At 47.4% G+C, this 11,102-nt stretch overlaps 1 pseudogene; it reads left to right on the plus strand.

The window, feature by feature from the left end:
* Positions 1-2,417: 2,417 nt before the first annotated feature.
* Positions 2,418-9,223, plus strand: LOC131273482 (serine/threonine-protein kinase MARK2 pseudogene; annotated as a pseudogene).
* Positions 9,224-11,102: the final 1,879 nt, after the last annotated feature.

An 11,102-nucleotide genomic window follows, 5' to 3' on the forward strand; every position in this document is an offset into this window, starting at 1 on the left:
TGTGTGAAATGTAATGAGCTGAGTGAGGCAATAGGAGATACAAAAATAAAGCTCTAGTGCTTTCTCTCCATACATCAAAAGGACATTGGGAAAGGAGGAATCAGGTTAGCTCTTAAATGGTGTGGGATGTAGTGACGTCACATGGAATCTACAGTCCATCTCTTGCAGTATCGGTGAAGACACTCCAGTTCTAATAGGAGAAAGTGGGTTATACAGGCAGGCAGGATGGGGAGCTTCCCTCCTTCCCTGACTTCTGCATGTGCACAGGAGGAGGCAAGTGTCACCAGACAGTCTGCTGCAAAACAGGCAGCAGAGTACACAGCCAGGGCTGGAGAGCAGAGTGAGCACCTGTCAGTGTGCAGCCTTCTCAGGAGGGACGGGCTGCTGAGAGTTCAGGAATTCTTTCCAGGATTAGAAATGGAAAAAACCAGGTATTGGTGTTGTTTTGTCCTGTCACTAAGAAACTTTAAAAATTTTTACCTTGGGTGGTGGAACTTCTGCCTAGATGACAGTTATCAAATTTGGTATCCAAATTTTGGATGGACAACCCCCATCCAAAAAAAAACCCAATGACAGTATATACAACTTCAAGCAAGACAATTGCTTCTATCTGCTGAATAAGATCTAAACCCCCTCTCATTCTTAAGCAGAGTGGACGTCATCCCCAATACCTCAAGACTGAGGGATAAACAAAATGGGGAGGGCAACCATGGACCACTGTAGATTTATTGCTATTGTAGTTATTAGCATGTGTAACTGAAGAACTTGTAAAATTGATATAAAATAGTAGTTACCAAAGGTCATGAGAGGAGGAGTAGGGAAGAATAGATGGAACATGAAATTGCTTTAAAGCTGAAGCAGTTTTGTTAGTGTGGGTGCAGTGTCTCTAAAGGAGCTCCCAGATAGCCTTTTGACCTGCACCCCATGGAGCCCCTGCCGTGGCAGCCACCTGTTTGCCCTTTCCTTCCTGGTGGGAAAATGCTTAACCCTGGTAGGATGGCATGTGGGTTTGCCAGTCAGCCCCAGGATTGAGTGGGACAGGTTTTGGAATAAGGGCTAGGAAGAGACCTGGGTTAAGCATGCCTTTCATTAACTACTTAGAAAATGAAGTTTACCAGGACCTTTAAACATGTTCAGTATGCCTCTGCAGATGATCTAGAACAGAAATGTCTCATTATAATCACTAGGCATATAGGTTCTGTGCTTAATACTAATTAATGCAGCAACTACTGCATACGTTTCTTTTTGAGTGGCCATTAATAGATCTAAGCTCCAGGTTTGCAATACCATACATGTTCTCTCTCCATGGGAGGAGGCCATAGTGCCAATTGTGTTTAAGTTCTACTTACATGTCTCTGGTAATCATTGCTCCACTTGGTATGCCCTTCATCCAGCCAGCATGTTGCAGCACCATTGACCCTAGAGAAGAGCTAGGAAGGCAGGCTCCAGTATTCCACCAGCCTGGTGCATGGTGCCCTTTAGCACCATGACACCGTGCCAGTCTGGAGGTGATATCATTGTACATCTCGCCATTTTGAGCCATCGTCAGCTGCAGCAAGAGTCTGAAACTCTCCCCCACTTTTCTCCATTAAGAAAATCTTTGATTAGTGTGGAACATTTGTTCCAATTGTTGAACACATATTGAAGCATTGATACTGAGCATGAACTATAGTTTACATTCTGCTCAACACAACTTTATAGGTTATGACAAAATGTGTAGAAGGCTGTATCTGTCATTGCAGTGTTATGCAGGACAATTCCAGTGTCCTGAAAATGCACCCATGTTGAACCTATTCTTCTCTTTTCCTCCCCCTCAGGACCTCTGGTGGCCACTGCCTTTACAATGGTCAAAGTAAATTTCCATTGCTAGAATAAAATAGCAATAAGTCTTTAATTGTCTACTACTAAGTCGACTTTAGTCCATTGTTCACTCCCCAATCTTGAGGATTTGGGGATGGTGATGCCCACTCTTGTTTCTAATTGAGAGGGGCTTAGTTCCCATGGGGCAGATGGATGGAACCATCTTGCTTGCAGCTGCACAAACTCTCTGTTCCTTGGGATGGGTGTTGTCCACCATCATCTCCTCGTTAGTTGTCCTGGGTGAGTCCAGTGAACCGGTGAGTAGGTGTTGCAACTCTGCTGACATTCAGGGCTCAGCCAGCATGTGAACAGACCAAAGATTTAAGTCTCTGGGACATGTATTTAAAAGTATAGTGCTAATTTTAGTTTTATACTTTCAAAGAAATGCTTTTAATTCTGAATTAGTGATATATTTTATTATGACACCCTTCCTTTGGCATGGTTGAAGGACTACACTTCTCTTATTCTATGTAATGTGATTTTTGTGGATGGTGTTTTGTTTTGTTTTGTTTTTTTGGATGCTGAGAATAAATTTAGAGGACTTGGAATTTTTCTATTGGAAAAATTGGGGTAAAAGAAATAAGTATCCCTTGTCTACAATATTGATCCTTGATATGATCCAGTAAATCTTTCTACATGCACTTGTAAGTTTTGGTTATCCATTTATCTATCTATACCTACATAATTCTTTTTGGTGAAAATATTCTGTAGTTCTAATGAACTAAGAAGAGTCAAAACAGTGATTCAAAATCTAGTGTTTCTTCTTACTCTATCACATTGTTTGTTTCTCAAAGTGATTAGAAAGTCACAGACTTTCAAAGTCATAAAAAGCCCCTTCCTATGACATAGATTCTTCCTGAATCATTGCTTTGTCTTGATTTCTGCAGCCCCATTGTTCAGATCCTCTTGGACCCTTATTTCTCCCTCCTTTACACTTCCTCCATATTCTCAGTTTAATATTAGTGGTCAAGGCTTTTTACTTTTGCTTTTTACCCTCTCCAGTCTTTTTCCCTTTGCAGATCCCTTATTTACCCACATTTACTTGTGCTTTTTATACAATTATCCGCAAATCTGTAACTTAAGCATTGGTTTTTCATCAATTTGTTTGAATCCAGCATCCACCTTTTTTCTTTGGTAGCTTTTACATGAATGTCCCCTCTTTGGGTCTGATGTAATGTGTCTAAAATGTAATTTCTTATCTTTCTGTGAATCCAACTGCCCTTTTGGAACTGATCTTGACTCTCACCTGGGATTGGAAACTCATATGTCATCCTTCACCTTATCCCCACCTTAAAAAATGCAGCATTTACTTGAGTTTTGCAAATTCTGTCCTTTTTAAAATTCTTAGTACCACTTCATTGCCCCGTGTATTAAGAGGTATTTATCTTTGCCTTCAAGATTTTTTTATTAGAGAGGTTGTAGATTTCTAGAAAGATGCATAAAGTGTTCCCATTTCCTGCCCCCATTTTAAACATTTTACATTAGTGTGGTACCTTTGTTACCATCAATGAGTAAATATTATTATCGTTGTACTATTTTTTATAACCTTATCTCAAATTCAGAAAAATATAACAGAAAAATGCAGCTCAACAAGTTATGGATACATTCCTCCTAAAAACTTCCATCTCATCTTTATCTGGTCTAATTGCAAATTCTAACTCAGTTGTTCCTGTAGTGTTCATAAAGATACAGAGATTAGTTAAATGTCATAATTATGCAATATTAATGAAAAAGTAAGAGAAGAACTGCTTAGTCCTATTCATATTTCATAAAACCAAATTCCTGTCTTTTTTTTTTTTAGCCCTGAGCATTAATGTAGTATCAACCTTGCTTTTGGTACAAAATCATCACAATGGTGTTAATTATAGTTCCAAATAATTTGTATTTTTCCATTGTATCAGCACATTCTTAACATGTAGTAGAAGCCCATTGCTCTCTCTTACTAATCACAATCTCCTGCCAAAATCATTGTTCTACATTCCCAGTATTCTTCAGCTGTCCTCTAACTAACCTTAATTTTCCTAGACACTGTTTTTGGCCACATTCTCATTCATAAATCATCAGTGTTTATTACATTCATTATAATGTGTTGCCATCAAGTTCAAGCATTCCCATATATGCATTTTACCTGAATAAGTATTCTATATATATCCAGCATCATCTTCCCCTTTTCATCCACATTCCATCTCCCACCTAACTTCATTTCATAGTCCCAACTCCATAAGTCTATTCATTGTATTTTGATCATGTTAGTGAGGCCATAAAGCGTTTGCCCTGTTGTGTCTGGTGCCTTTCCTCAACCTAATATGCTCAGTGTTCCTCCACATTGTCTTTGCTTCCACAATTGATTTTTTCTTCTGAATAATATTCCACTGTATGAAAATACCAGATTTTGCTTATCAATTCATTGGTTTATGATTACTTAGGTTTTTCCATCTTTTAGCAATTGTGAAGAATATAATTGTCCTATTAATTATAGTCCTGTTTCCTTTAGGGTTCACTGTATTGTGTAGTCCTATTGTTTAATTTTAATTTTTATTCTATCAATGTATATACCACCCCAAATTTCCCCTTCTATCCACATTTAGATATATAATACAGTGGTGTTAATTATATTCCCAATGTCGTGTTACCATCAGCACTGTACATTACCAAAAGTAAGTGATCTTTTCACTTTCCAGTTTCTTCCAGTCTGTAATAGTTCTATTCAGTTTGGATAGAAAATGGTTCACTTCATAAATCAGTATGGAAGTAGGCAATAATGAAAGAATTGAGGTATCAAAAAGATTCAAGACTTGCAAAGCCAAGTGGCATAGCGATATTATATTTCAGAGAAGCTTTTAAGAGTCATGTAGGAATTACCATTCTCTGCCATGAGGGGTCAGTGCCATGTGCACCTCCCATACACCACCACCATGCTGAGTAAGAGGGAGACCGAGCCCAGAGTGATGACTTGGAGAAGAAAGGGTAGAAGACTTGCTTTCTTCATGCACAGCTTCACTCTCTACTTGTAAAGACAGGAAAAAGGAGGTCTTCCAGTGAGTTTTCTGGCTTGTGGAAGGGAAACAGCTACAATAGAAAACCTGGGCAAAACTGAAAGCAAGAAATGAAAGTAGGATGAAAGCAATCTTTCCCTCAGCATTATAGATGCCAATAATGTACCTTCTTATGCTTTAAGCAACAGAACATTTTCAGAGAGAACCACGCTATCACTTGAGTTGTGGATCCCTTTGAGTCAGATCGTGTAGAGTTATAGAAAAAGAATTGGATATTTCCAATGTAGATATTCTGAACTCTTTCAAAGCCAGATATCATTAAGGTTTTCAAACTAGAAATGTAGACAGCACTGTGGCATTCTAGGTTATAATTTCTGATAAGGAACTAGGAAGAGCTAGAACCCACAGAAACCCAAAGTTCTGTGGGATCCTCCATAATGTTGTGGCAAGTGTAGAGGGTTTCTGAGACCAGAAAGTGAGGAGAAACCCCTGAGGATGAGCACAGCCTGGACTGGCCCATTGCTTGGATGACCTCACAAGGAGCCATTGTGCAGGGCCTGCTGCCCCTATATAAGGCCCTGCAGCTGAGGCTCAGTGTCCGCTTACCCAGGAAGCTGTTTTTGGTGACCTGTGGACTAGGACTGCCCTTCGCTGGTTTATTTATCATTTGTGGATTCGTTTATTTTGTTTCTTATTTTTTCTTTTTGTCTTAGTTCTTTTCTCCCAATTTTGTTTTCTTTATTATTTACTTTTTAAAAAAATTATTTTGCTTTTACCTTTTGCCTGTTTGTTGTTTTTTAATCTTTTCCTTTTATTTTACTCCTGTTTATTTTTTATTATCATATTTTTTATTTTCTTTTTTTTAGTATTTTATTTATTTATTTATTTATTAGATCAGTTATTCAGGCTTTCCCATTGGAAAGTCTGCGTGGAGTCACCGGGTCTCCAGCCCAGCATAAACTCCAGTATGCTGCGGCCTCTCCCAGCCTTGAGGGCTAAGGAGGAGACCCACCTGAAGAATTATCAGTTCTTGCGATTACTAGGCAAAGGTGGCTTTTCCATGACTTTTCTAGCGCGGCATGTCCTCACCCGCCATGAGGTAGCCGTGAAAATCATACACAAGAAGGACAGCCCCAGCAGCCTCCGCATGCGCTCCAGAGAGGTGAGCATAATGAAGAGCCTGCACCATCCCAACATCGTCCGGCTCTTTGAAGTCATTGACAGCCCAGAGAAGCTCTACCTCGTAATGGAGTACGCCCATGGAGGTGATCTCCTGCACTACCTGATGGCCCATGGCCCTCTCTCGGAAGAGGAGGCCCGAGCAAAATTTCGCCAAGTCTTATCTGCTGTGCAGTACTGTCACCAGAAGTGTATCTCGCACAGAGACTTAAAAGCAGACAACCTCCTCTTGGATGCTGCTGGGAATGTGAAAGTTACTGATTTCGGATTAAGTAACACCTTTGACATCAGCCAGCAGCTGGAAACCCTGTGCGGCACTCCCTGTTATACTGCCCCCGAAATATTTAAGGGGCACACGTACAATGGGCCGGCCGTGGACGTCTGGAGCCTGGGCGTGATTCTCTACAACATGGTCAGCGGGAAGTTCCCTTTCTTTGCACAGAACTCCAAGCTCCTGCAGGAGCGGGTGCTCAGCGGGGAGTTCCGCATCCCATACTACCTGTCTGTGGACTGCAGGAATCTCCTCCAAAAGTGCCTGACAGTGGATCCCTGTAGGAGGTCAAGCCTCCCAGACATAATGACTGACCCGTGGGTCAATACGGGCTATGAGCATGCACAACTGAGGCCGTATGTGGAGCCCCTCCCAGCTCGCCAGGACCCCCACCGGATAGCAGCGATGGTAGCCATGGGCTACAAAGAGGAGGAGATACAGGCGTCCTTGCAAGATGACAGACATGATGAAGTCATGGCCATATATCTTTTGCTGGGCCACAGCAGATGGGAGCAGGGGACCTCCACCAGTGCCCCGCAGACCCAGCCCCCTGCCAGGCCAGGAGTGGGAGAAGCCCACCTCTGTGCCCTCCCACCACAGCCTGCCCCCTGCCCTGGTCCACCCTGCAGCTCTCCTCCCCTGCAGAGGACCATCCTCAGTCAGGCCGTCATGGACAAGGGCCGGGAGAGCCAGCGCATGCCAGAGCCAGGAGCCTCCAAGACGTCGGCTTCCCCCGCAGGGCCCCTGGCCCTGCCTCAGGTGCACCAGCAGCCCCGGATGGCCTGGGTGAGGCCCACCCAGGCTGCCAGGCCCTGCCCCAAGGAGCGTCGTCAGGAGGGTCCCCTGCTTGGCCCTGCGGTCACCGCCTCCTCCCATGTGAGAAGCAGTAGGGAAGGAGGCTCTGAAGGAAGCACTCACCTGTCCGCTGTTGGCACGGGTGAAGCCATCCCCAGGGGAACACCCCAAGTCAGGGGTGAGCAGAAGAACTTGCCCTGCAGGGGGAGGCCTGCCTCCCCTCCCGCCAACAGGCAGGGCCAGCCGAGCATGTGGAGGCGATTCTGGACTTTCCTGTGCCTAGGGTGCGCCTGCAAGGAGCTGCACCAGGGGAGGGACAACCAAGTGGGCCCTCAGGGGGCCCTGCCGCGGTCACGGGACCCCAAGTGGAGGATGAAGGTCATGAGCTCCCTGGAGCCGCACGAGATAATGGGGGAGATCTGCCGGGTGCTCGATGCACTTGGCTGCGAGTGGGACCTGATGGGGCCCCACGGGCTGCTGTGCATGTGCGGCACGCCAGGCCAGGAGGACTTCCTCCAGTGGAGGGTGGAAGTGTGCAGGCTGCCACGGCGGGGGCTCCACAGGGTGCAGGTCAAAAGGGTGTCTGGGAGTTCCAGGGCCTTTAGAGACATTGAGGCCAGACTCACAAAGCTGCTTCAGGTGTAAAGCGCTCCCAGGCATCCTCTGGGAGAGCAGGCAAGGGGGGCAGGCCCTCGCTGCCCAGGCGACCACTGCCCACACCCCCAGGCAGAACCCCAGAGCTGCCTTGGGCCTGCTCCCCTCTCCTGTCCTTCTCCCAGGCTGGTGGTGAGGCCCAGGGGCTGCCCCTTGACGCCACATGTCCTGGGAGCTGGATAAAGCTCCTTAGTTACTGGTAATGTTCTGCATGCTGTGGAGGTGCTGGGGTCCTCCTCACTGGACCCCCACTGCGAGCTCACCGTGGCCTCTGCACACCCCCATCCTGCCCTGTGTACACCCCCAGCCCCGTGTGACACACACCACAGCAGCATGTTTTGGCTGTTGAGGTCCCACTCATGGCTGCTGGTGATTGTCTCCCTTATCTCCTCTGTGGGCTCCATGGGGCTCCTGGTCTCCGTCCTCCATGGTAAGTCTACTGAGTGGACCTTGGTTTCTCCCCTCGGTATTTGCTGAGGTTCAATGACCTCCTGGCAAACCCGACGTGCTTATATCTTCATTTAACATTGAACAGGTTCCCTTTGGGTGTGTTCTGGCCTGACTGTTGCTAGAACAAGAAGCTGGGGACCCAATGCAGGGAAAATTTCCCTAGGTGCCTTGCTGTGGGAGCTGCCCTCTGTGGACAGAGCTCTCTTGGACTTAGCTTGGGAAGATGTTTTGTTTTTGGACTCCATCCATGCTGCTGCTGTGGAGTGGTGAGGCCACCAGGCCGTGCTGCAGGGTTCCTGGTTCTTGGCCTCTCCATTGAGCATTTGTGGTGCCCAGTCCAGAGAGCCTGAGGGGCTGCAGCCAGCTGTGCTTGAGCTGTCTTTGATTCCATGTCCTGGCGAATGAGTCTGGGAGATGGCAGTGAAATAAGAAGTCTATTGTGAACCTGAGAGTAAAAAGCACATGGAGATGCTCCCACCTCTGGTGAGGAGAAGCAGAGGCAGTGACCAAAATAGAAACCATGGGAAGAGTCCAGGCTGCTCTCCCTAGACTTACTGTGGAGGAAGAAGCTCATGCGCCACACGGAGCCTGAAAGGACAGTGGGGGAGATGAGCAGGTGTGGACACAGCAGCTGTAGTTGGACCTGAACAACAGTGTCGGCTGCTGGGCATGAGCGCCACGTGTGCTGGAGGGCTTAGGGCATGGAGGACGGAGGTCTGCAGTGCTGGGCGGGTCTCACTGGGTCCACCTGCAGAGGAGATCCTCATCCACAAGGCCTTCCAAGCATCGGCTCCTAAGTTCCAGGGGCTTCAGCTTCCGAAGGTGAAGGGAACCATCTGGGGGCCCAGGGGAGCGGCCTGCAGAGCCTCGCTGCCAGGGGGCCACTCACCCCACCCACGCTGCTGCAGAGACTGGCCTGTGTCCCCTGGGGCCCTGCACCCCTCTCCTGCCTTCTCCATCTTCCTCTTTGTAGGAGAGTGGAGTTCATTCTGGAGAAATAAAGAGAATTCAAATGAGAGCAGAGTTTGTTTATTCAAAGCTTGCCCAAGAAGAGGGTCGATACCATCTCTAGTTTGGGCAGAGACCCCTAGGTAGGCAGGAGCGTGGGAAGCATCACAGGGAGCAGCGAGAAGGCTCAGGGGGGCTCCCGATGCAGGCGGTGGGCGGTGAAGCTGGGGGCGGCCACCTGAGAGGCATCTTATGTGACTGTTTGGGGAACTCATTTGGCTTCCCCTGGTAGGTCCTTCTTTGGGAGAATGGGTGACTTCCGCAGGGTGAACACAGGGAGGCTGGGTGTCATTGGCAAAATTCCTCCTCTCCGGGGCCTGATGCTTACAGAGGTTTGGGGGTCTCTCAGTTCTTTCCCTGCCCAGAAATTCCCCCTCCCACCCTGTCCTCCACAGTGGTCCAAGGAAGTGGAGGAGGGGAAGATGCAGCACAGGGGGCTCCCTCTAAAGGACAGTAATATGCATAACAATAGAAAAGAAAATTCCAAGGTCCCTTCTTCTCCAGCTCCAAGCAGGAAGTGGGCACTGCATCCCTGGGGCCCTGCCCTGGGGATGGGATTCCCTGGCAGCCCTTGCAAAGCCCATGTAGGCTTCTACCCTCCCCTCCCTCCTTCCCCTCAAGCCAACCATCCCGTGGCCTGTCCCTCACCTCAGGACCCTGGGACCCATGCCTGGGCATCTGTGCACCTGGCCTGGTGCAGATCTGAGCAGGAGGGGCTGGCAGCTGCTCTAGGATGCAGAGGTGAGGGTAGGGGGTGCTGGTGACCCCCCTGCACCAAATGCTGTCCCATTCCCCAGAGTCAGTCATGTTCTTCCCAAGCTGCTGTCGGGTCCTGTCCTCCAAAGAGCCTGTGCTTCCACCTCCCCCAGCCCTCCAGGTGGAAAGAGGGGCTGCCCCAGGCCTGGAGAGAGCAGGGGCTGCAGGCTGCTGGGCCCCAGTCCCCAGGAGGCTGCCCCGGGGGTCCTCTCCCTGGTGAGGGGACACAGGCTTCTCCCTCCAGGAGAGCCTCTGCCCCACAGCACCCACCTGCTGCTGCTCTTCCCTCGGGGTGCCCTTGCTGTGATCCACGCAGCTCCTGCCACAGTGACTCCCCCCTCCCCACCTCCCTGGGCCACCCCTCTGCTTCCTGCCTTCCCTCATGGACAGTGAGGTCCTGCAGTGGCTGAAGGTTTACTTTTAGTTTTGAAAGTTTACTTTCCTTCTCGTGTATATGTGGGGCACAACCATGTTTGACAAAAACAAGATATACTTCTACTGCATGTGGAAAAATCATTTTTTAAGTTTAGTTAAGGCTGGTTCTATTCATTCCTTGAAAGTACACTTGGTTGGCAAAAATTCAATGTTACTTGCAAAAGAAAGATCTTAAAAGTTAAGCAAATTTAATTTTTATTTATGTTTGTAAAGATTTATTTCTCCCCACCCCCTCGTTGTTTGCACTTGCCGTATGCTGTTTTTAGGAGGCACCAGGAACTGAACCCAGGACCGCTGATATGGGAGGGAGATGCGTAATCACTTAAACCCCTGCGTGCCCTCTCCTGTTGTGTGTCTCATTATGTTTTTTCTTCTTGGTCTCTTGTGTCGTCTTGTTGCGTCCGATCGCTGCCACTGCCCAACATACCAGCTCGCTGTCTTCTTTAGGATGCACTGGGAATCAAATCACAGACCTCCCATGAGGTACGCAGGAGCTCAGTTGCCTGAGCCACATCTCTTCCCTTAACTAGATTTAAATATGAGGGCAAAGCAATAAGGAAAATTGTATATGGGATTACAAAATATTTTAGAAGCATAAAATTTAGGCTCCACTAGGAATCTGAGTCCAGTGCTCTTTCCTCAATACACAACACATACACAATATTATCCTCTAAGGGTTCTAGAACATTAGATTCAAC

This window comes from Dasypus novemcinctus, chromosome 15, assembly GCF_030445035.2.
Source record: "Dasypus novemcinctus isolate mDasNov1 chromosome 15, mDasNov1.1.hap2, whole genome shotgun sequence".
Taxonomy (NCBI): domain Eukaryota; kingdom Metazoa; phylum Chordata; class Mammalia; order Cingulata; family Dasypodidae; genus Dasypus; species Dasypus novemcinctus.